The sequence below is a fragment of the Pleurodeles waltl genome, chromosome 4_2 (genome assembly GCF_031143425.1).
Source record: "Pleurodeles waltl isolate 20211129_DDA chromosome 4_2, aPleWal1.hap1.20221129, whole genome shotgun sequence".
NCBI classification, from domain to species: Eukaryota; Metazoa; Chordata; class Amphibia; order Caudata; family Salamandridae; genus Pleurodeles; species Pleurodeles waltl.
Window position 1 is genome coordinate 1,020,537,636 of NC_090443.1, and position 26,647 is coordinate 1,020,564,282.

The following is a 26,647-nucleotide window of genomic DNA, read 5'->3' on the forward strand; positions in this document are numbered from 1 at the left end:
TCAGACAAGCCGCAGAGGTTACCTGTCACAGGTGCATCATCTGTCAACAGATGAATGCCTGAAAGGGAACTGTGGTAACTTTGAGCCACATAGGGAGAGCTGGCAGTCCATTTAGCAAGATGCAAATGGATTTCATTGAGATGCCTGTTTGTGGAGGATTGAAGTATGTGTTGGTGATTGTGTGTGTTTTCAGCCACTGGGTTGAAGCGTACCCCACACATAGAAATGAAAGTCTCACAGTTGCAAAGCTGTTACTTAGAGAACTAATACCCAGGTTTGGTTTTCCGGTCTCTTTAGAATCAGATAGGGGCAGACACTTCAACAATGAGGTGATTAAGCTGTTGTGTGCTGCATTAGACATTGAACAGAAGCTGCATTGTAGCTACCACCCTGAAGCATCAGTCTAGTAGAACAAATGAATGGTACCTTGAAGTCGAGAACAGCAAAGATGTGCGCAGCTCCCAATATGAAATGGCCAGATGCATTGCCCTTAGTGCTGATGTCGATGAGGAACACCCCTGATAAGAAGACAGGACTATCACCCCATGAGATCCTTATGGGCAGAGCTATGAGGTTGCCCGCAGTACCTGCAAATGCTCTTGTGAACATCACGGATGATATGGTGTTGGACTACTGCAAAGGTTTTGCTGATGTGGTTCGCTCTTTTTCCCACCAGGTGGAGGCCAACACATTGTTACCGATCAGTGATCCAGGTCACACCCTGCAAACCGGTGACTGGGTGGTTGTCAAGAAGCACGTGAGGGAGTCGTGTTTGGAGCCGCGCTGGAAGGGGTCATATCAAGTAATACTGACAACAACCACTGCTGTGAAATGTGCAGGCATTCCAAACTGGATACATGGCAGTCACAGAAGGAAGGTAACGTGTCCGACTGATGAGGAACTTGAAGTTTACGATTCAGCAAGTCCAGAGAAGGAAGTCTCAGGGCCAGAAAATAGCAAAGGAAGAACTGAGACTACAGGAGAGCACTCTGAGAACAGCCTAGTCCGTCAAACAGCAAACAAGTTTGAGAGAGGTGACAGTGAGCCTATCTCAGTAGAGGCAGCAGGAGAACTAAATCAAGGAGAGGTTCTCCCAGAAGTAGACGGATACGGGTTAGAGCTTGAACCTGTTACAGACCCAGAAGAAGGGGAAATAGTAGAGAGAGATCAAAGCACACTGGCATCCCCTGAGCCAGCTGCAGGTCCGTCAAGAGAAAACACCATAGCACAAGAGGAGGGTGCTGTTCAGCGTCCCGAAACAAAAGGTCGTACCAGGTGAAACAATAACAGAAGAAACTGATACATCCTGAGTAGAGGATCTAAGTGAAGGAGAATTGCAAGGCGAACGCAGATTGAAAAGAAAAAGAACTGCAAATGGGCATATGCAACGACATCTGAATGGCAACAAGAATTCTTAGCGTTCTGTTTTGATCGAGAAGTACCAGGTCAATATTACGGTACCTGAATTCAAACAGAGAAAGAGACTGTGTTAAAGTTGAAATTAAAATTGAAAGCTGAAAAGCTGAGAAAAGAGACTTATAAACTACCGGATGTGACACTGATAACCTGAATTGACTTTGAAACCCGATTATGACAAGCTGCTAACCTGATTTGACAAAAGGGGTCCTGGAGTGAGTGAAACGCTGTAAATACACGCAGAGAGAGAGAGACTTTAAATCAAGAGAAAAAAAAGAGAACTTTTATATTGTCCTCAAGTTGATTGTTTTTCTTTCAGTTATTCTGCTATCTGATTCTTTACAGACCATGGCTTATAATAGTGGTAGTAGCAAAAAGGGTAAATTGTGTGGTTGGTTAAGCCTTATATTAGGTATTGTATGTTCAATAATAATTATAGGTGTGATTGTGGGAATACCGTGGTTGAAGAAGAAAGCAACTAACAATGCTTCAAAACCTGAGACTACAACTCTAACACCGTGGGAAAAGTTTGATCAAGATACAAAACACTTACATGAGGGAACTAACTCAAAAGGGGAACTTTCCACTAACGTCTTCTATCGCTTGCTGAATGAGTATGTTGAAACCATGGATGCGAAAAACTGTTATGTGTGCACAAAGATTCCTTCATCAGTACAAGAAGGGGTCACCTATCATAGTCTTCCATTAACGTTCAGGATAAGTTGTAGTTTGCTACTAACAAGATTCTATAATCAAGAGCATGTGCAATACTTTTACAGTATTCAAATTTGGATGTAGTGTTTTCTTTTGTGCCAGTGATTGAGTTTCTGAACAAACTAGCTAAGGAGCACAGTATAAAAACAGTTAGAGGTTTCTTTGAACCAACACTTACATTTGGGACAGCTTATGCACACCGCAACAATCTGACTTGCTTATTAACATCTGTAGAGAAAAGCTTCTTAGCTCACACTGATGATAGACGCAAAGCGTTGAAGGAAAGATTAGAAAAAGGGCTAGAGAAACACACATATGCAAATGATTATGCTTACACTGCAATAAAGATGCAAGGCAAACTAGCTATAGATGCATTACATGTAGGAAGGCTTTGTATATATAGGCCGAAATCTGAACATGACACTTTATTTGTGGGAACGAGTGAATGCAGGCATGTGTTTTTGTTTCAGAGTAAATGGACATTCATGTTAAATGGACAGGACCCAGCGATCCCTGGGATCTATTATATCTGTGGACTTAATGCTTATTACCGTCTCCCTAAGGGATGGTATGGAACATGTTATTTGGGAATAGTTTTCCCAAAGATTTACCAGATTGATGACTTAAAGCAAATACCTAAAACGTCTGAATTACAACATGCTAGACAAAAACGAGAGACAGCGGCTGCTGTCGTTGGAGCCATATTTGGAGCCATAATTCCTTCAGTAGGGGTTATCTTAAACTCCATAAAGATTCGAAAGTTGTCTACTATTGTGGATAACATGCTGACAAATTTTACAGGAGCTATACTCCTGATGGATTCTGAACTTGCTGCGGAAAGAGCTATGGCTCTTCAAAATCGGCTTGCTTTAGACATTCTTTTAGCAAAGAGCGGCAGAGTCTGCAAGATGCTCAACGTGCGTCATTGTTGCTCATATATACCTGACAATAGTAAAAAGATTAGAGGTATGCTTACTAACCTAACTAAAGATAGTGCAGATTTGAAGGATTTAAAGGAACCTGGAGTGTGGGAGAAATTGGGAAAAGGAATTGCCAGAGTAGGGAGCTGGTTTAGCAATATTTGGAATGGGGTTTTTGCAAAAATATTAGGGGGTCTATTAATTGTTCTGGCCTGTCTATTAGGATTATGGGGAGCATGCAAAATAAATGACAAAATTAAAAGAAATTGGACAAAGAGGAATAAAAGGAATGAAGAAAACGAAAGGGAGAAAATGTTTAATGAAATTTGGGAAAGTTCACCCAAGGGACAAGATGTTGAAATGCACATTATGCGTAAAGTGAAAAATTAAGTGGAAGGTCGAAAGGGAAAGGTTTGTGTGATGACGAACATCATCAGAGGAGGGACTGAGAGAGCGTAGTTTATATAATCCATATTAACATAAAATGTTTATGAATTAATGTGTGATACTGCTGCATAAAACTGTATTAGTAATTTTGCTTAAACATGTACCTGAAATGTGACCTCGGGGAGTGGCCGTCAATGTATACGTAGACTAATAATGATGACTAAAATGTTTATATTATGTTCAAATAAGTTTGTACTAATGATTGCGTTACTGAATCTGTGCTAAAATCCTTATAGGCCTTAAGTTAGCATGAGCCGGAGCTTAGCTGCTTGGCTCTCATATTAAATGTATTTTCTATCTTGCAGTGTGCTTACTCACAAAAGGACATGACCCCGTATGTTTTTTCTTCAAACTAGAAGACGAATGTAACCATGTTAGATCCGTTCCCATAGCTTTTCCTTGCTTGCAGAATAAATGTTAAAAACAAAATGAAACAGTGTAGATTAATGTAATGTGCAAGGTCATTAAAACCGGTGAAGACAATGAAGTTACGGACCAAAAGATGTGCAAAGAATTACAGAAAGATGAAATCATACCGGACGTGCCACCTCTGAAGACGTCAATTATGGAGACTAATCAAAGACTTGTAAAAAAATATGGGGTGAAGAGTTAGGTGACCTAATATGTTTTCTGATAGGTTAAAGATAGTGGGGTATAACAAATGTCCAATAGAATTTTGGGGGAATGTACAATGGAAAAGGGATAAAACCCCATGTCACAGGGAGAAAATTAAATTAGGTAGGAAATGCTATTGATTTTATCCAGAAACTTTGTCACTCTGCTTGGTGACTTGTTGCTTTACTTAAAATCATCCTCGCCCTTAGATTTGTCCATGTTACACTTTACCTCCTTATGAGGGAAGTGCCCATTCTGCCCCGGAGCTGAGTTAGGACAGATGGCGATCTGACTGATGTCCTGAAGACGAAGACTGAACCTGTGTGCTGACCTAAACTTTGGAGGGTAATTATGACTGCAATTGTGATTTGTCTGTCTGCTTTTCCTTTCTAGGTACCAATTGTTTACTTTTGACAGAGACCTTAGTTAGATGTTTTCCAAATTAGTGTTCTAAATTGTTTTGCATGAAGCCCAACATGCGAATGCTAATCAGTGGTTAGGACAGGTGTTCACCAAAACTGACGCAAATAGACAAACGCCCTAGACTATGCTTTGCTGATCGGACGCATTATTGACATTCTGCTAAAATTGTTCTATGTTTACGCTGTGTAATGTTCTGATGTTTGTGATTCTTGCCTTAATGAAATCCTATTAAAGTTGCCATATCGTGACTATGCTATTATGTTTCTTGGTTTTGAGATTAACGCATCTGCTCTTAGATTGTAACTAAATAGGGAATAAAACTTATACAATTCTACTAAACTGGTGTGGTTATTCATGGCTGAAAGGTCATGTTAGCATCTTGAATTGATTAATGACTTTGACTAAAAGTGAAATGTATTTGTTGTGATAAATATTGATGACATTATTGACGTATTGATTGACATATTGATTATCTACCTCATCCTAAGGTGTCTCTCAACTGGGTCAAAAGATTCATTGGCCTAAAACGAGTCCTGATGTGTAATAAATTATCATAAAGGGACGCGTTAACAGCTGTATGTATGAGAGAGGTTCAAATGATGGAATGAGCATACAGGAAAGTGTCTTCAAGGGAAGTTTGGATAGTTGTAGTAGTTTTATGATGATGAATGATAATGAGGTCTTAAGAAGAAATGATCAAGATGTAAGGAGGAGACAGTATGCAGGAAGTTACAGAACATAGGATGTGTAGACAAAGGGCTCCTCCAAAGTATCTTGAGGACTATGTTTGTGCTAAAGCATATTTCTCGTATAGTATCTGTAAAAAACAAAAAAATGCATTATTGTCCTGAGTAAAGATAGTAAAAGAGGTTTAAAGTTTGTGAGCTGGTTCTATTATTAGTACATTAGTGTTTTATTATTTCATTTGTGAAGAGAAGAACATGTGCTGTATCCTAGTAGGTTGTATGCCTTTACTATACCAAGTTCCAGAGTGTTGGAAGGCGATGATGTTGTGCTGTTCTCTCTTGAGTCAGTTGGCTGTTGACTGGAGAGGGAACACCATCTGCAGTTACACATGATGTAAATGAACTCATGATTAACCCATAGAGACTCCTGAGGCTCATTACTAGATACAGAACTCCCTTTCTTTTCAATGGATACCCCTTTAAAAGATGCAGGTGCATTCCTAGCAGTAAAAGCGGTCAGGTGCGGTCCAGTTGGACTATCCTACCCATTTTGTGGAGAACAGGACACAAGTGTGGAAAAATGCCAAGTTTGTTATTTTTCAAGCACTGTTTATTTATTTAGTATGGAAAAGAATGATGGCCTGGATATTTTAAGGCACTACATCATGAGCTCAATCACAGCATCTTTGCATACAAGTTATAAAACATGCACTCAAGAACATAAAATATGGGGCATCTGGGTTCTCTTCATCTCCCTGGTCAGTTTGTAGTGGATATTCTATTTATTTGTTCATCAGTGATTTCTTAGGCACGCGGTCTCGCTCGCAGTCCCTGGGGTGTTCCATGTTTTCTTGATGCGGCTAGACCTAAAAAGTTAAAATGAAAGTTATGACATGAAAAAAAGAAGAGCAGAAACATTCATGCACTGAGTACTGAGGACTGAAATGTGGGATAAAACTGGGGGGCGATCGAAGCTCGTAGAATGTCAGCTTCTCTTATGTTTTTTAATGTTTGATTATAGACAGCTCCCTCGGTAGTTCCTCCATGAGGCCCTTGACATCCTTGATCAGGGTCAAACTGATAACTTTCTCACTGAGAAAGGCCTCAAAGGAATGACACTTAATGAGGTGTTCTCCCACACATCTACCACCCGTGCATGAGTTTGCTGTGTGATTTATGCAAGTGTTCACAGTGCTCTCATGTTTTTCTATGGAGCACGGCATCTTTGGCACAATGCGACCTACATGAATTTGCTACCTCCCTCGGTGTGCTTGAAATAAGTCTGTTTATATGTGTGAGTTTCATGTTTCATGCCACATCTCCCTACAGGTTCTGAAGCAGAGATGACTTGTCCTCTGACACGGATGTTACTTGTATGCCTGTCTGTGGGCACGTGTTTGCAGTAGGACCAATAGCAGTGATTTAAAACACAGAGGGGCTGATTTGGACTTTGGTGGACAGGCAATGTTCTTATCGCCTCATTTAGAGGCGGGCGGAACTTCAGAATGGAGACGACGGAGACTATTTAGAGTGGGCAAACACAAGCCAGTTTTTCCTATCCGTCACTGTCAGGTAAAACCTGGACGTAAGGAGCAGTGAAGTCTGTAAAATGACTCCCACACCATAGGATACAACCCCCACGGTGAAAGGCCATTGATGGTTTTTATTTTCAAAAACAAAATCCTGCTTTGGGATTTTGTTTTTGAAAATAAAAAAAAGTTGAACGTTTGATGGACAGCTCCATCACGTTGATGGATCTGTCCACCATACTTTCAGTGCATTGACAGGATCCGCTGTAAGGTACTCTGCCATCATGGCAGTATGCCATCCATCCACCTATCAATCAGTCCCAGAGTGTGCTAAATTAAACCCTGGGATCCAGGTCCTGATGAAAGCCGTAGAATCTACAGGATCTGCAGATACAGATGAAGCATGTCGACCAGAGGTGTGAGGTATCCCTAACATCTCTAGGGGTTGACCTAGAGGTGTTAGGGATATTAAGAAATATCCCTAACATCCTGCATACATTTATTATTAATATCACCATAAAATCTGCTACTAAATACTGCTTGGACTATCCGCATCCCAAATCCAGAGTTAGAAGATACATGAAACTCCATCCGAAGCACTCTCAAAAAAATTTCAGGGCTCTTCCATCCACCTAGGAATGTAAGGCAAACCCTATTATGAAGAGCATGGCGTCCTACAGGAGCAGGTGCAGGGTGCTGCTAGTGGTCATTCATTGAGTCTCCCAGTATTATGTCCTGCAGGAGTGTGGTGAGCAATCAATCTTGAAGTCGCCCAGCATTACATGCTGCAGGAGCAGGTGCAGGAGCGCTGTAAGTATTCATTCATGGAGTCTTCTGGCATTACATGCTGCAGGAGCAGGTGTGCTGCGAGTGATCATTCATGGAGTCTTCCAGCATTATCTGCTGCAGGAGTAGGTAGAGAAGTGCTGTGAATGATCATTCCTGGAGTATCCCAGCATTATATGCTGCAGGAGTGGGTGCAGGGGTGCTATAAGTCATCATTCATGGAGTCTCCCAGCTTTACATCCTGCAGGATCAGGCGCAGGAGTGCTGTTAGGGATCATTCATGGAGTCCCCCAGCATTACATGTTGCAAGAGTGGATGCAGGAGTGCTGTGAGTGATCATTCATGGAGCCTCCCAGCATTACATGCTGTAAGTGCAGGAGTGCTGTTAGCGATCATTCATGGAGTCTCACAGCATTACGTGCTGCAGGTGCAGGAGAGCTGTGAGTGACTATTCATGGAGTCTCCAAGTATGACGTACACTAGGTGCAGAAGTGCTGTCAGTGATCTTTCATGGAGTCTCCCAGCATTACGTGCTGCAGGAGGAGCTGCAGGAGTGCTGTGAGTGACTATTTATCGAGTCTCACAGTATGATGTGTTACAGAAGGAGGTGCAGAAATGCTGTTAATGATCATTCATGGAGTCTCCAGCATTATGTGCTGCAGGTGCAGAAGTGCTGTTAGTGATCATTCATGGAGGCTCCCTGCATTACGTGCTGCAGGAGCAGCTGCAGGAGTACTGTGAGTGATCTTTCATAATTTCTCCCACCATTATGTGCTGCTGGTACAGGAATGCTGTGAGTGACTATTCATGGAGTCTTCCAACATTACGTGCTGCAGGAGCAGGTGTGCTGTGAGTGACTATTCATGGAGTCTCCTAGTATGACATGCTGTAGGAGCAGGTGTAGACGTGCTGTTATTGATCATTCATTTAGTCCCAGCATAACGTGCTGCAGGGGCAGGTGCAGGAGGGCTGTGATTGGTCATTCATGGAGTCTTCCAGCATGAAGTGCTGCAGGTGCAGTAGTGCTGTCAGTGATAATTCGGTTGCAGCAATACAAAAGATGAGAAATAGAATTTGATGGTTAGTGTACTAGTTTCGATCCTCCGTAAAGGCATGAATAAATTTAAAGTTACCTAAATTATTCTTACTCTAAAGTTGGACAACTAAGTAAACCTAGTTAAATCAGGGAAAGCAGGAAGGTATCAGCATAGCAGAGACTTCAGTAAAATCTCTCCAAATTGAGGCAGCGCATTGCATAAAGCCACACAAAGAAAACATAGGCAGAGATGTCTGTACCCCTCAAAGTCCAAAAGGAATCTGGTCTCTCGACTTACAGTACCAATTAAACCTACAGAACATTCGAGAAATTCATGTCATCAACTCCCGTACTTTTCCACTTTCTCACAATAGAAGTTGGCAATATCACTTGATTTTCATATCCTACAATTTCAACATCAGGGCATCCTCCCAGCTCCAGATACAACATGAACAGGTGTCCTCCTTATATTTCATTAGCACTTCTCATTCTTGCCAAAGATTCCTCTCCCAGACCTCACTATCTTTCATGCACAATGTGGCTTTCACTTGCATAAGAGATCACCAAAGTTACCTGCAGAGGAGAAAACCATTGCAGAACAAGCAGCGTTCATGTTGAAGGTTAAACACTGAAGACCAAGGGCCAGAGGTACAAAGCTTTTTTCTGTTCGCAAACAGCCCAATTCTCAGAATCCCTCAAAACTACTGACTGAAAATAAGACCCTTAAAAAAGCTTAACGTCATGGGAGGCCATTGGTACTAAATGTTTGTGATTTGATTTTGCAAGGGGAAGGATCAGGTAGGTACCCAAAGGTTACCAAGTGACTTCCCAGGGAGAGAAAGAGCACTGAGACCCCTTTCATGTCTCCTGGGGAACTGGCTGACCAAGAGGAAGAACTTTCCAGGCCAATTCCAGTGGATTCTGTTGGCTCTGAGATATGACTTATAGTTATTCACCAGAACCATTAATCCTGATTTGGGGAAAATAAGGGCTTTTACATTTTTGGGGGATATTTTGGTGTTTTTTGGGGGAACCAGGGCCTTTTACTTTTTTTGAGGATCAGCAAGTTTAGAGTCTGCTGTTCCTTTTAGCGGCGGTCACCTCTGGGATTATAAGTGGGTCAGCGCTCTAGCTCTCAGTCAGAAGGACTTATTTAAGATGGCCGAGAAGTAGATGCACAGCACCTAGGTAGGGTTCTGTTTGCTCATAATATTGATTGCTGATACTTGCTCTGCACACTGTTTTCACATCAACTTATTTAACTGTCACTCTGCTATTTTAGATTTTTTTTAAATTGTGTTTGACACTTGCAAAAATTCTACTTTAGGGGAGATAGTGGCTTTTACATTTCTTGGAGTTATTTTGGTATTTTTGGGAGTATGGGGCCCTTTTACTTTCTTGAGGCCCATCATGTGTTGAGCTTGCTGTTCCATGTAGCGGTGGCCATCTTTGGGGACATAAGTGGTCAAAGCTCTAGATCCCGGTCAGAAGGCCTTATTAAAGGTGGCTGGGGAGCAGACGCATGCAGTGGACACGCCCATCAATGCCTGACCGTGGGCCTGGAATCCTGGTTTGTTGCTGTCAGAGGTAAGACAAGATACGGCAGTCCTTTGGAAATAATTACAGCTGGTTCTTAATATGGGCTGCCAGATCCTCAACCCCAGGAGGAATTCTCCAACTTGCAGCTACTGTAATTTTGATTGCTCCACCCCTAGCAATTGTGTTGTGGATTTAACTTCTCTGCACTCGCCGGCCAACCATGCTTTTATTAAGGAAAATCTGATATGCATAGTCCTCAGCCTTCAGCGGAATCACTTGCGACCAAGACATTTCTTTTTTTTAGCCTTAACTGCCACTCGCTTCCAAAACATCAGCAACATTTATTTAATTTTGTAAATGATTACAATCCAGATGCACTATTCGTCACAGAAACATGGCTACATACAGGCTTGTTACCTAATATCACTGCAACACTTCCTACTAGTTTTTCCAAAACTGGAGTTTAGGATAGTTAGGATAGATAGGCAAGATTGGCCTGGATGTGGTATTGCTATTATTTTTTTAAAAGATTGCTGTTGTAAAATTGAAGAATTTGCAGTTCTCTATTGTGAATCTTTGACTTTGTCACTCTCCCTCACTTACAATTTTACACTTTCTGGAGCTTTGACTTCTCATCATCCTATTTGTGCTGGAAAGTGGTGCTCCTCCCTACCGGAGGAGATACTGATCTCCACCCTGACGATGTGCACAATAACTTGAATATATCCTTTAGTGAGGATTTGAGTGTTCTCAATTTGGCACTCCTAAACTTGGCAACTACTCATGTTGTTGGGCATCTCTTGGATCCCATTTTTTCTAACATTAGGGATTTGATAATAGAATCGCCTCTTCCACTTTCTTGGTGTGATCATTTTGCTGTGTCCTTCAAGTTGAAGGCCCACTCTCATCATGCTACATAACGGCCAAAACCCAAAATTAAGTCTAGGAACTTGTCAAAACTTAAAAACGAGCAGCTGCTCAGCACTCAGCCTGCTTTACAACATGAGGCTGATCTTGACCAGGCCACGGTTCACCAGTGGCTTATTGTGGCTATTAATGTTATTCTGCCAGATACTGCCAAACGTTTGGGCAGAAGGCTTCCTCCTGCTCCTTGGTTTAATGATACACTCAAATTAGAAAATAAGCGCTGCAAAGCTCTAGAAAGATTTTGGCACAAATCATATATGGAAGAGGCCAAGCTTAACTATAAGGAAGCGCTGAAGGTTTACCAATCCCCCTGTAAGTCAGCTCCTGCAACTTTTTATACAGACAAAAACACTAATTCTCAGACTTGCCAGCAGGCACCTTTTAAAGTGGTGAAAAAACTGGCAGATGTTAGTAATATTTGCCCTGCTTCTCTCCTCTCTCAAAGCCAATGCGATGAGTTAGCCTCCTTCTTTCATCAAAAGGAGGAAAAAAATCACTTACAGTTGGCTAGAGACTCTTTGAATGCAGATCCTGACCTTGCTATGAATGGGTCTAATCTGCCTTCAGACGAGGGCAGTGACTCAGCAGCTCATTTAGGCTCCAACACCAAGTTGAGTGAATGGCCCTTTATTGCTCTTACATCTTTTCTAGCCATTCTGCAGTCCATTAAATCAGGATCTCCACTGGATCTTTTACTCCCAAATAAGCTTGGATTATTGGACACAAATTGCTTAAATGTATTATTGCAGCTGCTGAATTCAACTTTGAGGGACAGGGTTGTACCTCTGAGGTGGAAACACGCTATGATTCTTCTGTTACAGAAAAAAACTAATTTGGATCCCTTCAATCTGTCACATTTTAGACCTATTTCACTGTTATCTCTCTTCTCCAAAGTTCTGGAAAAGCAAGTTAATGCTCACCTTTGTTGAGGCCTGAAACTAGTTTCGTTCCTCAAAGTGTGATTTTAGGGTTGTTTACAGCTCTAAGACTGGCCTGCTGGACGAAACAGAACACCTCAGACAACACCTGGATGATGGAGGTATGGCTGCACTCATTGTTGTGATTTCCTCACCTTTATCTGCTTCTTGTATTGTGTCTAATAAACTACCACTGGGTTGTTGGCTTTATCATGTTCACTTGGGATAGTTATATTAAGGTGTAATGTTTACAGTTATTTGGGTCATCCCTGTTGTCTATGTAGATTGAAAAGTATGTACACCATGTTTTTACCAAGGCTTGTTTACCCAGTGTTGCTTGATTTTATCAAGGCTTGTTCACTCAACCTCCACGAGGTGCTTTGGAGCAGACCGGGGTTAATTAGAAACACCTGAGCCCCTGCACATTGTTGGACAGCTGTCTTCTCTGATAGTTAGGCAGCACTTGTGTTTTCAAGAGCCATGAGCTAATCATGACTCATGACTTGTGTTTCTAGAGTCATATGCTAATCATGACTCATCACTCATGACTCATGTTTCTGGAGCCATTTACTAATCATGACTCATTCCTGCACAAGCTACAAAAAGCCCCATAGGTATTAGTCAGCGCTTGGCTTTGTTCCGGTTCTTTTGGAAACTAACATAGAGAGCCTGCTCCTGGAAATTCCTTGCAAAGCTTCTGTATCGTTGCTGGCAACAAGAGAGGAAACATCTTCTTCAGCCTCTGAGCGGTGGCAGCTATTTACATAGGCTAAGTGGAGGAAGCGCGCTCTGTTGAGCAAATTTTTTTTTTAGAGTAAGAACTTCAGTGTGTAACTAAATGACTTTATTTTCAAGAAAGAACAAAAGTTTTGAGGTCAATTGAGAAAGTGTACGGAAATGCTTAAAGCTTCGACATTTATTGTGCATCTGTACCCTGCCTTGTTGATTCATTCTAAAATCAGAAAAGACATCAGCAGGCAAAGAGAGTGTTGTGAGATGAACGATCTTCATATATGTGTGACTTTGCTAATTATGTGTGTGTTTCGCGTGTTATGATAACGATTCTCATTTTGAAGGAACTCTTTTAGTATTGTCTAGAATTGATATTAGTGATTCCTCAAAAACAGAAAAAGCAGGCTTTCACTTGACCGTATAAATCAGTGTACGTTTATTCCTTTTTGGAAAGAGTTTTTGTTGTGTGTTCGTGCGCTATAAGTTTTCAGTGTGAGGAACTACACCAAGAGTGATTACTCTATGCAGTGTGAGACAGAGAGAAAATCCAGGCAATGATGTAAGCCCAATTGAGTGAAGTTGAAGTCTGAGGAACGTGTTGACTGACAGGTGATTAGTTGAGATAATAGACTGTGTGCATAAATACTGTACGAGAGTGCCCTCAACACATCCCTCATCCCTGTCCTTTCCCTTATAGCTCTGGACACTTAACAACTAATGCTGACAGCGATTACCTGCCCCCTAAAGCATCGGGAGTTCAGCTGTACCAGGCAGCAGAGACAATATCTTTCTTTTCTCTCTCTCTCATCCAATCCTCTCACCCTTTTGGGGACACTTGCCGGGACTCCCGTACTACGTTGGCAGTGCCTAGAGGTGTCCTGGAAGGATGGGGGGGAACAGTCATTGCCTCTATAGACAACCTGCCTCTCAGGGGAGTGGTCAAGCTCTTACACTCATCTTGTTGGATTTAAGTGCAGCCTTTGACATGATATCCCACTCAATCCTGGTGGGAGTACTTGAGGCTCTTGGCCTAGAAGGCACTGCTCTGAGATGGCTTGTCTCCTTCCTTTTAGACGTGTGTTTCAGGTTTTTTCTGCTGATGTGAAGTTGAAGCCACATGCCTTGAGCTCTGGAGTTCCTCAGGGTTCTGTCCCGAGCCCTCTGTCTTTTAACATCTATGTTCACCCTTTGATAGACATAATAGAGACTTGCAGACTTGCCCTTTTTTCCCTGTGCCGATGACACAGATCATCTTCTCCTTGTCATCGGCTCTGAACCAGGACCCCTCGATTTTGAACTTGTGCTTGAGGAAAATCCATAGATGGATGAAAATTTATTATCTCAAGTTTGAAGGTGACAAAACAGAGGTCCTGGTTCCAGGCAAGAACGCATCTCTAGAGGATCCCAGACATTGGCCGTACTTTTTAGGGACCCTGCCATTCCATCCTGAAAGGTGAAAAACTTGGGATTTCTTATTGATGACAAACTCTCTATGAAACCCCAAGTGACCAAAGTAACTCCCACTTGTTTCACAGTTCTTAGATGGCTAAAATTGATCATTTGGCTAATTCCCCTTAGGCCCAGAGGACCGCTACCCAAGCTCTGGTTATGTCTAGACTGAGTTATGAAAATATGCTTTATTTGGGTGCTGAAAAGTCTACAATTCATGGCTTCAAGATATTTCAAAATGTGCTGCCAGATTGCTCTTTCGCTTACTGAAATTGGCCTCCGTTTCTCACCTACTACTAGAATTACATTGGCACAGAATTTCCAAATGTATTGAGTTTAAGGCACTTTCCATATGTTTAGGGCCAAACAGGGCATTGGGCCATGCAACATTCATAAATTAGTGAGACCTTATTAGCCCATACGTTTTCTCAGATCTTCATCTCAAACCTTGTTCACGGTTCCAAGATTTCATCTTACTTGGATGAAAGGATGTTCCTTTTCTTACCTAGGGCACAAACTCTGGAATTCTCCCTCACAATCCTAAGGAATTGCAATTCTTTACTAACCTTCTGTAGAGGTTTGAAGACTTGGTTATTTTAATTATAATTGACTTGCTCACCCTACCTGCACTCTTCTGCGCCGGAAAAACCCATATGGGTAGCTGTGCGCATTGCAAAACCACAACAACAACAATAATAATAATAACAATTATCTCTGCCACGGGCTTGGGAAAGGTCGAATATCAGCAACTAAGAATATAAGAAATTGGTGTTCCTCACTGGTATTCAGTAACAGAACTGCTGCTATGTGATTGGGAGTGGTGTATCACCTTCCCAACTGGTGTGTCTGGGATCAGCAGATGCACTCCTTTGAAGGTACATGGAGTGGATATGAAAATAATACTTGGCTAGGCCAGGTCTCTGCCACCAGATGACTGAGGACCTATGAGGCCATATTATGAACAGCTATGTTGGTTCAGAGCATAGCTACAAACCACAAATTAATTGTGTCCAATGTGCATACATATAACTGTGCCTTCATCATCAAATGCAAAAACTTTGAGTTAATCGCCCAAGATGCATCGCCGGTCAGCCTGACTTTGCAGTAGTTTTCTCTAAGTTCTCTTTGCAACAGCAAATCCTGTTTGCGACTCCCCTCTGGAAGGGTATCCATTCTGCTGGAGCCCTTGTCTGAAAAAGCCTGTGGCTTTGTCCCAATGGATATTTTCAACTTCCATAAACGTGGCCATGTCTGAATGCAAGAATCTTCACCACAACTTTGTCCCGTGGCTCCCCGATGATGACACGACCTCCTCAGACACCGCTGGCTGACTTGCCCTGCTGAACTTTACCTTGTTTTGTTATGATATGTTAAGTGTCAAAACTCAATCTTGTGCCCTTTGTTCAGTGGGTATCACTCGCCAGCCTCGTCATTCCTTTCCCTGTGGTGCCTTTCCACCGTGAATGTGTCATTACTCCCCCCTCCCGAAAGGCCTGAACCATTGACCCTCCTGTTGTGTTGCTATGCAAGTTTCTTCCAGTTTAGACCTGCAGATGTCACGTGCACTTTTAGGATAGTCATGTTTCCTTTGTGTACCATTAGGATTTACTATCATGCACTTGGGTTCTGTTGCTCTTGTTGTTGTCAATGACCGTTTGCATCTGCTGCCTTGACGTGTGACACGTGCCCTTCTGGAACACTCTTGGCTTCCTGTATAAATAGCCCCTCTGAACTAGCATCGGGGCTTGGCCTCATACCTGTATCCGGACCTGCATGACTTCCCATAAATTTCTGTGCAAGTACCTTCCCTGCACTCACCTCCTGAGTTGCCTGGATTTTCTCATGTTCCTGTCCAGCGTAAGCTTCGTCCCCGCACTCATCTCCCGAGTCACCCGGCCCTTCACCTCATCGTTCCTGTGCATCCTCGTCCCAGCACTCTTCTGCCTAGTCATCTGGAAACCATCTGGCATTCTAGGCTTCCAGATCCTTTCCGATGATTCCGAGATCCTGACTTCCGAGACCCCTCCAGTGTCTTTCCTCCATGAGCTATGATTCCACCTCTAGCAAACTACCCGCCTGCTACCTCTGAACTCAAGTGAAGTGCTTTTCAGGCTAAGTACTTGCCCCCAGGAAAGTGCACACTACTCTTTGGTAGTATTTTCAGGCCTTTCTGTTATCTCTGCTTATTCTGTCCCTGGACCCTCTTTCTATGTCTCCTGTACTGTGTTGCTCATGGACTAGAGATTGTCTCCAGAACAACCTTATACCTCCAACCTATGTACTGAGTGTAATCCTGTTGTGTAGCATACCTTGGGAGTGCTTTTGACTCCAGCCTTGAACCGAGTGTACCTGTATTTTCTAGCATTCTTAGAGGTGCTCTCAAACATAACCTTGTTACTGGCATATCCTTTAACACCAATCCATGTTTCAAGCACAACCTTGGAAGGGCCAGTTATTCCAACCTTGTGCCAAGAAATAACCCTCATTTATTGCCTTGTTTTCGAGTGTAAGTCAATGTACAGAGTATAATACTGGGAATGTTAATAACTCCAACCTTGTGCCAAGAACAATCTTGTTTCGTGTGTATTTAAATAATGGAGGTCAACCTATGTATAGAGTACATCCTTGGGAGAGTCCGCAATTCTAACCTTGTGCCATGTCTAGTCTTGTTCCGAGTTAATGTAATTCTGAATGCAATCCATTTCTGAGAGTAACCTGTTCTCAAACATACCTTGAGAGTTGTTTAACTTCCAACCTATGTGCCCAGAGTAATACGGTTTTCAATTTCCTTGTGAGTGTTTCCGATTCCAGTATATGTACTAAGTGCAGACTTTGGAGTGTCATTAACTCCCATCCATGTTCTTAGTTTACTCTACCTAATACTTCAAGGTCTTCTTCAAGAGTTCCAGAATTTTCCTTTCGAGTATCTGGTTGAATTGCCCCCATGTTTTGATTATTTAAGAAACCTGTACTTGTGAAATATCGAAAGCATAGCATTGTGAACTTATAGAGGTTTTATGCACTGATGGTAATAGCCTCTTCTTGTTTTTTCCACGATTACCAAAACTGCTGCCTTCCACATATGTAGCTTTGATTGATTCAGAAGGCCAGAAGTGATGTCCCTGCTAAGCAGAGTAGCACCATCGTTGAGCAGAAACAGCACTGCAGGTTTTTGTTTATTATTTTGTATCTTCCCCCTCTGGAAGCAGGCCTGGAACTAGGAGCACTGTCCCTGGTTCCGGCTTCTTCCTGATTGTGAGGTGGGTCCTGCATTGGTTCCGGTGTCATTCCCACAGTTGGAACCAGGTGCGTGCATGCCATTAAAAATAACTTGTAGAGCGCACGTAGAGGTTTCTTGGCTTTGAGTTACAAAAGAGGTAACATGATCAGAAGCCACAAAAGGAAATTACACTGACTGGCATGCTTGCTGAAATAGCCATGTCTTTAATGCCTGCCTACACTTGAGGTAATCAGGAGACTGGCGAATATTATATTTGGGGCTAGACAAGAGGTTTAGGGAAGTAGACCGAAGTATCCGGTTTGGGATATATTTCTTAAGCCTATATTTTATAAATGAGAGACCTTAATCAGAAAATGCCTTGAAGGAGATACAGCACTATTTTAAAGATGAGTATTTGCTCCACAGGTAGCCAATGAGGGTCTCCCAAAATGGAGTGATGTAGCAATTTCCAGGCTGTTTGTAATTGAGGCGTGCTGCTTGATTCAGAACCACCTGAAGTCAGGTGAGTAAATACTTTGGTAGAGTTGGCATAATCAGTCGGGAGATGACCAAGACCATAACAACTTGGATCAGAGCTTTGAGGGTGATGTATCTATAGGATGCAATTACTGGCCCTAACTGAGGTCTTAAAGAAATCTAATTTTTGATAATGACTCCCAAAGGGACTAGCGCCACTCAAACGCAACTTTAGCGTAATTGTTTTTACGCTAATGTGACGTTACAAGACCAAAAATGCTGCTCCATATTTACAAATGCATTGTGCCACTTTGTAACCCTTGCATAATTTTTGTCATCACTTTTAACGGCTGCTCAGAGCAGACTTAGGGGGTTATTCTAACTTTGGAGGAGGTGTTAATCCGTCCCAAAAGTGACGGAAAAGTGACGGATTTACCACCAGCCGTATTACGAGTCCATAATATCCTGTGGAACTCGTAATACGGCTGGTGGTATATCCGTCACTTTACCGTCACTTTTGGGACGGATTAACACTCCTCCAAAGTTAGAATAACCCCCTTAGACTTCTGGTCTAATTTTCCCTTTGTGAATCAGGCCCATCATGTTTTGAAAATTCATCTTGGAAGCCAAAGAGCCATCCAACCTGATGAGTAGCTGTAAGTTATGTGCATAGTTGTAGATTGTGTAGTTCATAATGCTTAATGCTTGGATGAGAGAACGGGTATAGATGTTAAAGAGATGTGAGGAAAGAGAGGAGCCTTGTGGTACTCCACAATCCAATTTCACTTCTGGTGTCTTAACCAGGGTGAGCCAGACTGACTGGGTGTGGTATTTCAGGAAAGATTTTATGAAAGTTCAGAACTGAGCTGTGAAGCCTAGCGGTCTCGACCAAGTCTACCAATATATTGTGGTCAACTGTGTCAAAGGCTGCTGACAGATCCAAAAGAACCAACGCATAGATGGAGTCTTCATCACATTCCTGCTGCGCCTCTTCTACCACTAACAAGATGACTGTCTCAATGTAGATTTAAAATTGTGACTCCTCAAGATGGAAACAGAGACACTCCGCTGTATGAGCTTGTAGTAATTTTGCTAGGAAAAGTAAAAGTAAAAGGGAAATAGAACAATGCCAGATTTTTTCTGCAGACGAATTACATCTGTGTGCTTAAATGATCTAGGTACGCCTCCTTGGGTTAAAGAAGAGTTAGGAAAAGGCAATGCAGTACCTGGAGCAGCAGAGAGGACAGAGTTGAGAATTCCAGATGGACAGGGGGACTTTTGGGGAGCCCAACTTTTCTGTAGACAGTAACTCAGCCAAGCGTTCTTATCTAAAATAGTAGTGTTCCTTTCCTCCAAAATAATACACTATCCATTTTATTTTTTCAATAAAGAAACAGTTCAATGCATTACAAAAATCCTGGGAGAGAAAGAAAGGTAGGGAAAATCTGTCAAGTTTAGACCATTCAGACACAATTAAAAAAATTAAGGGGCAGATTCTTGAACCCCTTAGGGACCCCCTAACGCTACTATGTGTGCCCCGTATTTAAAATATGGTGTACCATGGCAGTAGTCAGGGGAACTAGCATCATCATTTTGATGCTAGTCCGGTGCTTTCCAGGATTAGCGTCCCAAATTTTTATGCTAGTCCTGAAAAGCACCCAGAGACCCATTAAAAACAATGGGAGCCTCCCTTGAACGCCTGCTAAGAGCAGGCGTTAAAAGTGCCGATAATAATGGTGCAAAGATAGCAGTAAAATTAAGGAATACCTTTCTCCATCAAACTGGAAAGTGACAGTTGTCTTGGCCCCCGGAAATGTCAGTTACCAGGACTTCCGGCCCCCCCCAAGAGCCCGCCCAGAACTGACGTAGGTGGGTCACGTGAGTGTGACATCATGTGTTCACGTGTTAGGCACGTGCCAGGGGCCTTGCCATAGTGTCTAGAGGTATGGGCTGTGTGAAATGGAGGCCCTTCTGATTTGTGCCATGTTTCTGAGTCTAAGAGGACAAGTCTGGACATGTTCAGACAGTCAGGTCTTGGTGGCTGCTGGGTGTCTCCTCACAGGGAGGAACAGTGGAAATGCATGGTCAAACCTCCACACTGCTGGTTAATCCAAAAAGGGGGCTGGTCAAATGTGGCTTTTGTTAGAGCCAGCCAGTCAATTTAGAAATGAAAACCTAAAACAGATGCTTGCTCCAAAATTCCTTGGAAGGGCCCTTAAAGGTGATTAGCAGAGGTCAAAGTATAAAGGGGGACATACAATGAATGGCTGAAACAGAGACTGTGAAATGAAAAAACCTAGATAACATATGCAAGCCCCCAGGACTTCCCATGAGTCTGATAAAAGCTGGTTACCAGATGTCAAAGTATTACATCACTACCCAATCAATGGTAAAACAGACAAAGGTCATGAAATGAAAACCTAAAAAAGATGCTTGCTCCAAATTTTACAGGAAGGGGTGTTTAAAGGTGATAAGCAGAGGTCAAAGTATAAACAGGCCACGCACTTAATGGATGAAACAAACAGATGACATTAAATGAAAACCTAAAACAGTTGACAATTGACATCATGTGTTCACGTGTTAGGCACGTGCCAGGGGCCTTGCCATAGTGTCTAGAGGTATGGGCTGTGTGAAATGGAGGCCCTTCTGATTTGTGCCATGTTTCTGAGTCTAAGAGGACAAGTCTGGACATGTTCAGACAGTCAGGTCTTGGTGGCTGCTGGGTGTCTCCTCACATGGAGGAACAGTGGAAATGCATGGTCAAACCTCCACACTGCTGGTTAATCCAAAAAGGGGGCTGGTCAAATGTGGCTTTTGTTAGAGCCAACCAGTCAATTTAGAAATGAAAACCTAAAACAGATGCTTGCTCCAAAATTCCTAGGAAGGGGCCTTAAAGGTGATTAGCAGAGGTCAAAGTATAAAGGGGGACATACAATGAATGGCTGAAACAGAGACTGTGAAATGAAAAAACCTAGATAACATATGCAAGCCCCCAGGACTTCCCATGAGTCTGATAAAAGCTGGTTACCAGATGTCAAAGTATTACATCACTACCCAATCAATGGTAAAACAGACAAAGGTCATGAAATGAAAACCTAAAAAAGATGCTTGCTCCAAATTTTCCAGGAAGGGGTGTTTAAAGGTGATAAGCAGAGGTCAAAGTATAAACAGGCCACGCACTTAATGGATGAAACAAACAGATGACATTAAATGAAAACCTAAAACAGATGTCTGTCCCCCTGAGACTTCCTAGGACCTGGTCAAAGGTGATTAGCTGAGGTCACAGTATAAACAGGCCACACAATTAAAAAAGTTTGAAACTGACAGATGACATGAAATGAAAACCTAACACAGATGTTGCCCCCAAAGACTTCAGAGGACAGGATTCAAAGGGGCTCAGCAGAGGTCAAATTATAAAGTGACCATGCAATTAAAAAGTTTGAAACAGCCATATGACATGAAATGAAAACCTAAAACAGATGTCTGACTCCCAAGAGTTCCCAGGACAGGGTTCAAAGGGGATCAGCAGAGGTCAAATTATAAAGTGACCATGCAATTAACATTTTTAAACAAATGAAGGACTAGAAATGAAAAACTTAAAAAAGATGTGTATGTCAGGGCCCAAACCTCCACAAAGCCTATGCATAATTAGCGCAAAGTAGCAAGTATAAAAGCCCCCACCATTCACAGGCCTCTTTTTTTCTGAACTACGTATTTGAAACAGGGTTACCCAGGAGGAAATTATGAAGGGCAGAGCACAGACTGGTAATGCAAGCCAACTACTGCTTAAGATAAGTAACTTTGGCCTGTTTGTATATGATGTATTGTAGTTGTAACCATTAGTTATCACTCCATCAGTCTTTTCCCTGTGTACCCAGAGAGTAAGTTGTGCCTTTGCAAGGTAAACTGTGGAGTGGCATACAGCTCATTCAGGTGTACGTGGTTAACAATACGATTTTTTTGGCTTATAACTTTGCATTTTGTGCACTGTATACAAACTTTTTATCGTACCACATGATTATTCATAGAGTAATCTGTTACATATTTCCAAATTAACTCATATTTAGTAGTCTGGCATACTTTAAATGCATGTGAGGAACGTAGATCAGAAATAAACGTATCTGTTTGAAAACTGTAATAATTGACATGCTGTGTACACCTTGCACACATACCCAAAAGTCAGACAATGTTCCTGCAACAAGGAAGGATAATAAGTTGAGGTTTGAGGTAGGTTTATAAAATGTTACAGTCCAAATGCCTGTTTTAGGAGCACTGGTGAAAAGCCAGAATTATGTATTATTATATTTGTTTTAGAGGCGGCTTCAAGCCTTGCGCTCGGCCCCACAGGCCGTACACCCCCCACGGACCACATGGCTCTTCGGGGCAGGGGTCGGGGGCTTTGAGCTCTGAGGCTCCTGCCCTGAGGATCTCAGTCTTCACGGCAGGGGCAGTGTTTCTAAAAAAATAACCACTTCAGCGGGTCCGCAGGCCTAAGCCTCATGCTCAAATTGTCAGGCCCTGCACCTCTGGTCCTCACAGCTCTTTGGGGTGGGGGTCGCTGGCCTCGCGCTTGGCAGCCCCCCAGCCCAGAGGATCTCTGTCCTCATGGTGGGGGTCACTGAGCGCGAGACTCGCATACCCCAACAAGGCAAACCAAGCCAGGGATTAGGGTCTGTGATCCCCAAGCTCACGGCTCAGGCCCTGGGGGCCCTGAGCCTCACACTCAGGGTCTGCAGCCCCTCCCTCAACACTCCAAAAATCACCTTGGGGTTAGGACCTGTGGGCCCAAGCACACGGCTCGGGGGCCCCGGTTCCAATGGCCTGTTATGTTTTTTAGAAATAAAAAAATAAAAAAAGCCATACAGAGTGCTGCCTTCTCATAGGATTACATTGGAAATGCCCTGCCTTATGTCTGGGGGTTATTGTCTGATTTATGAGGGATAGCATAGGCATGTTTGGTATGGTTGTAATGGTAGTGAGAAATGCTGCTTACTGGTGTGAGTGGATTTTTTATTACTATTACAGAAATACCACTTCTAGAAAGTGAGCATTTCTCTGTGCTTATGACTCTGGCGTTTTGCAGCTTGACTTCAATCCATGTCTGGGCAGAGTGTCAGTTGGGATTTGTGCATATTTTTCAGACAGCCTGTACACAGGGAGGGTGAAGGTGTCACAGAGGTGCATCTGCATACTGAATAGTCTTCCTGGGCTGAGAGAAGGGAGAGGCGGGGCACACATGCATTTGTAAAGGCTGTGCCCTGGCCTCACACAAAAGGGCCGTTTACCCCCCCAACTGATGTTTGGAACCTGCGCTGGAGGAGAGAGGGGGCACTCCCAGAACCAGTTGTAACTGGTTGGAATCTCCTCTCCCCTTCTTTGTTAACACACTGTAAAACTGAGAATAAGTACAGGGGAGTTTTCCCCACAATTTGGTGACATTATGGAACTTACTTTGAACTGGACATGGAATGCTGGACGGGACTCACTAGGAACTTCCTTGAACTGCTGCTGCTGTGCTGACCTGTGACCTGATGGGTCACTAGGAGAGACTGCCAACTGACTGCAACCCTTTGTGCTGGCCTGCTGCTGGGCCCTGCTGCACTGTGATCGAGCTGCTTTGTCTCCCAGAGACAGGGTGCTGTGGCCCCTGATGGCTGCAACTGCCTAAAGCACGAGGAGTGCTTCGCCTCGTCATATAGCTCCTGGAAGGCGCTTGGCTGTGCCTTTACTGAGCGCTCCACTTGTTTTGCCCCATAGCGCCTTGTGGTGCTTTTCTGTGCCTCCCCTGCGCTTCGTAGCTCATTGCCGTCCGAGATCACCGCTGCGACCCAGGCAGATTGTTTGGATGATGACTGCTGCCCGAGATCACTGCCGCGGCACAGGCGGGCTGCTTATGCAAAGCGCGAGAGAATAGCACTGCTGGGTGCCCCCAGGGCAGAGGGAGAGCACGAAGGAAATAAGAGAGGAGCAAGCACGCTCCAGTCGGTGCCCCTGGGGGGAGGTGCACTCCGAGGAGCACCCCCGGTGCACCAGTAGGCCCACACTTAGGCCGATTCCACCGCTGCGACCCGGGAGCCGGCTCTATACTGGCGCACCAGGTCGGGTGTGGGGGAGTGGGTTGCAGACAGCCCCAGGAGGGAAAGGAGCCTCATCAGAGGCCCCTCTGAACCCCCCAGGACGGTACGGAGAGCCAGACATGGCGGAAAGACAAGGGTGAGTCCCTCTCCCTCCCGGTCACTGCCTCAGGAGAAGGAAGCTCCAGTTCTTTGGCCAGGGGGTCCCTGGTTGTCGCTGGGCCACCTTGTTGTTTGCTGGCTTTGGCCCCCCCTCTGGAGGGCCAGTTGAGGCCCGGGGGGCCCCAAGAGATCGCAGGCCCCAGGAGGGGCCTGATATAAAAACCGTAGGGAGTGCGTGTCGGCTCCCTCCCCCCAGAATTACCAGGAGGCCCACGTTTTGCGCACTGGAGTGCCGGGGGCCCCCTTTGTTCTCTTCGTGGCGCTGGAAGTGCCTTTTCATCATTAAAACAGGTACTTTGAAAGGACATACATATTTCTTATGTTCCTGGTATGGACATTATTGATTTATATGTTAACCTGCCTATTTTTATGATGTGTTACATATACATGTTGATGTTCCTTTTATGGGCATGACATGCTGATATGTTTTAGGACTTGCCATGTGTTTTATAATGCTCTTGGTATAGGCATTCATGATACTTTAATGACAAGTGTATTTCTTTTGTAATGTGATTCCTGACTACTGCTTATGTTGCGGAATAATTAGTGTAAGGAAATGCCTCCTTGGCATGGTTACCCCCTGACTTTTTGCCTTTGCTGATGCCAAGTTATGATTTGAAAGTGTGCTGAGGCATGCTAATCAGGCCCCAGCACCAGTGTTCTTTCCCTAACCTGTACTTTTGTTTCCACAATTGGCACACCCTGGCATCCAGGTAAGTCCCTTGGAACTGGTACCCCTGGTACCAAGGGCCCTAATGCCAGGGAAGGTCTATAAGGGCTGCAGCATGTCTTATGCCACCCTGGGGACCCCTCACTTAGCACAGACACACTGCTTGCCAGCTTGTGTGTGCTAGTGGGGATAAGAAGACTAAGTTGACATGGCACTCCCCTCAGGGTGCCATGCAAACCTCACACTGCCTACAGGTATAGATAAGTCACCCCTCTAGCAGGCCTTACAACCCTAAGGCAGGGTGCACTATACCATAGGTGAGGGCATAAGTGCATGAGCACTATGCCCCTACAGTGTCTAAGCCAAACCTTAGACATTGTAAGTGCAGGATAGCCATAAGAGTATATGGTCTGGGAGTCTGTGATGCACGAACTCCACAGCACCATAATGGCTACACTGAAAACTGTGGAGTTTGGTATCAAACTTCTCAGCACAATAAATGCACACTGATGCCAGTGTACATTTTATTGTAACATACACCCTAGAGGGCACCTTAGAGGTGCCCCCTGAAACCTTAACCGACTACCTGTGTAGGCTGACTGGTTTTAGCAGCCTGCCACACTCCAGACATGTTGATGGCCACATGGGGAGAGTGCCTTTGTCACTCTGTGGCTAGTAACAAAGCCTGTACTGGGTGGAGATGCTTATCACCTCCCCCTGCAGGAACTGTAACACCTGGCGGTGAGCCTCAAAGGCTCACCCCCTTTGTTACAGCACCCCAGGGCACTCCAGCCAGTGGAGTTGCCCGCCCCCTCCGGCCACAGCCCCACTTTTGGCGGCAAGGCCGGAGGAGATAATGAGAAAAACAAGGAGGAGTCACCCATCAGTCAGGACAGCCCCTAAGGTGTCCTGAGCTGAGGTGACCCCTGCCTTTAGAAATCCTCCATCTTGATTTTGGAGGATTCCCCCAATAGGAATAGGGATGTGCCCCCCTCCCCTCAGGGAGGAGGCACAAAGAGGGTGTAGCCACCCTCAAGGACAGTAGCCTTTGGCGACTGCCCTCCCAGACCTAAGCACACCCCTAAATCGAGTATTTAGGGGCCCCCAGAACCTAGGAAACTAGATTCCTGCAATCTAAGAAGAAGAGGGCTGCTGAACTGAAAATCCTGCAGAGAAGACGGAGACACCAACTGCTTTGGCCCCAGCTCTACCGGCCTGTCTCCCCACTTCTAAAGACACTGCTCCAGCGACGCGTTCGCAGGGTCCAGCAACCTCGGAAGCCTCAGAGGACTACCCTGCATCTAGAAGGACCAAGAACTCCCGAGGACAGCGGCTCTGTTCCCCAAAGACTGCAACTTTGCAACAAAGAAGCAACTTTGAAACAACACACGTTTCCCGCCGGAAGCGTGAGTCTTTGCACTCTGCACCTGACGCCCCCGGCTCGACTTGTGGAGAACAGAAAACACAGGGAGGACTCCCCGGCGACTACGAGACCGTGAGTAGCCAGAGTTGGCCCCCCTGAGCCCCCACAGCGACGCCAGCAGAGGGAATCCATAGGCTCCCCCGACCGCGACTGCCTGCTTCAAAGACCCGACACCTGGTAAAGGCACTGCATCCGCAGCCCCCAGGACCTGAAGGATCCGACCTCCAGTGCAGGAGCGACCCCCAAGTGGCCCTCTCCCTTGCCCAGGTGGTGGCTACCCCGAGGAGCCCCCCCTTGCTTGCCTGCATCGCTGAAGAGACTCCTTGGTCTCCCATTGAATCCTATTGCGGACCCGACGCTTGTTTGCACACTGCACCCGGCCGCCCCATGCCGCTGAGGGTGTACTTTTTGTGTGGACTTGTGTCCCCCCTGGTGCCCTACAAAACCCCCCTGGTCTGCCCCCCGAAGACGCGGGTACTTACCTG

At 44.3% G+C, this 26,647-nt stretch overlaps 1 protein-coding gene across 4 annotated transcripts in view; it reads right to left on the minus strand.

The window, feature by feature from the left end:
* Positions 1–5,809: 5,809 nt before the first annotated feature.
* Positions 5,810–26,647, minus strand: part of LOC138293607 (tenascin-like) — a 581,232-nt gene continuing 560,394 nt past the window's right edge. For all 4 annotated transcript variants that reach the window (XM_069232880.1, XM_069232877.1, XM_069232879.1 and 1 more), the window contains one exon: positions 5,810–6,087. The gene's annotated coding sequence lies outside the window, so the exon portion shown is untranslated. The remainder of the gene's footprint in view (positions 6,088–26,647) is intronic.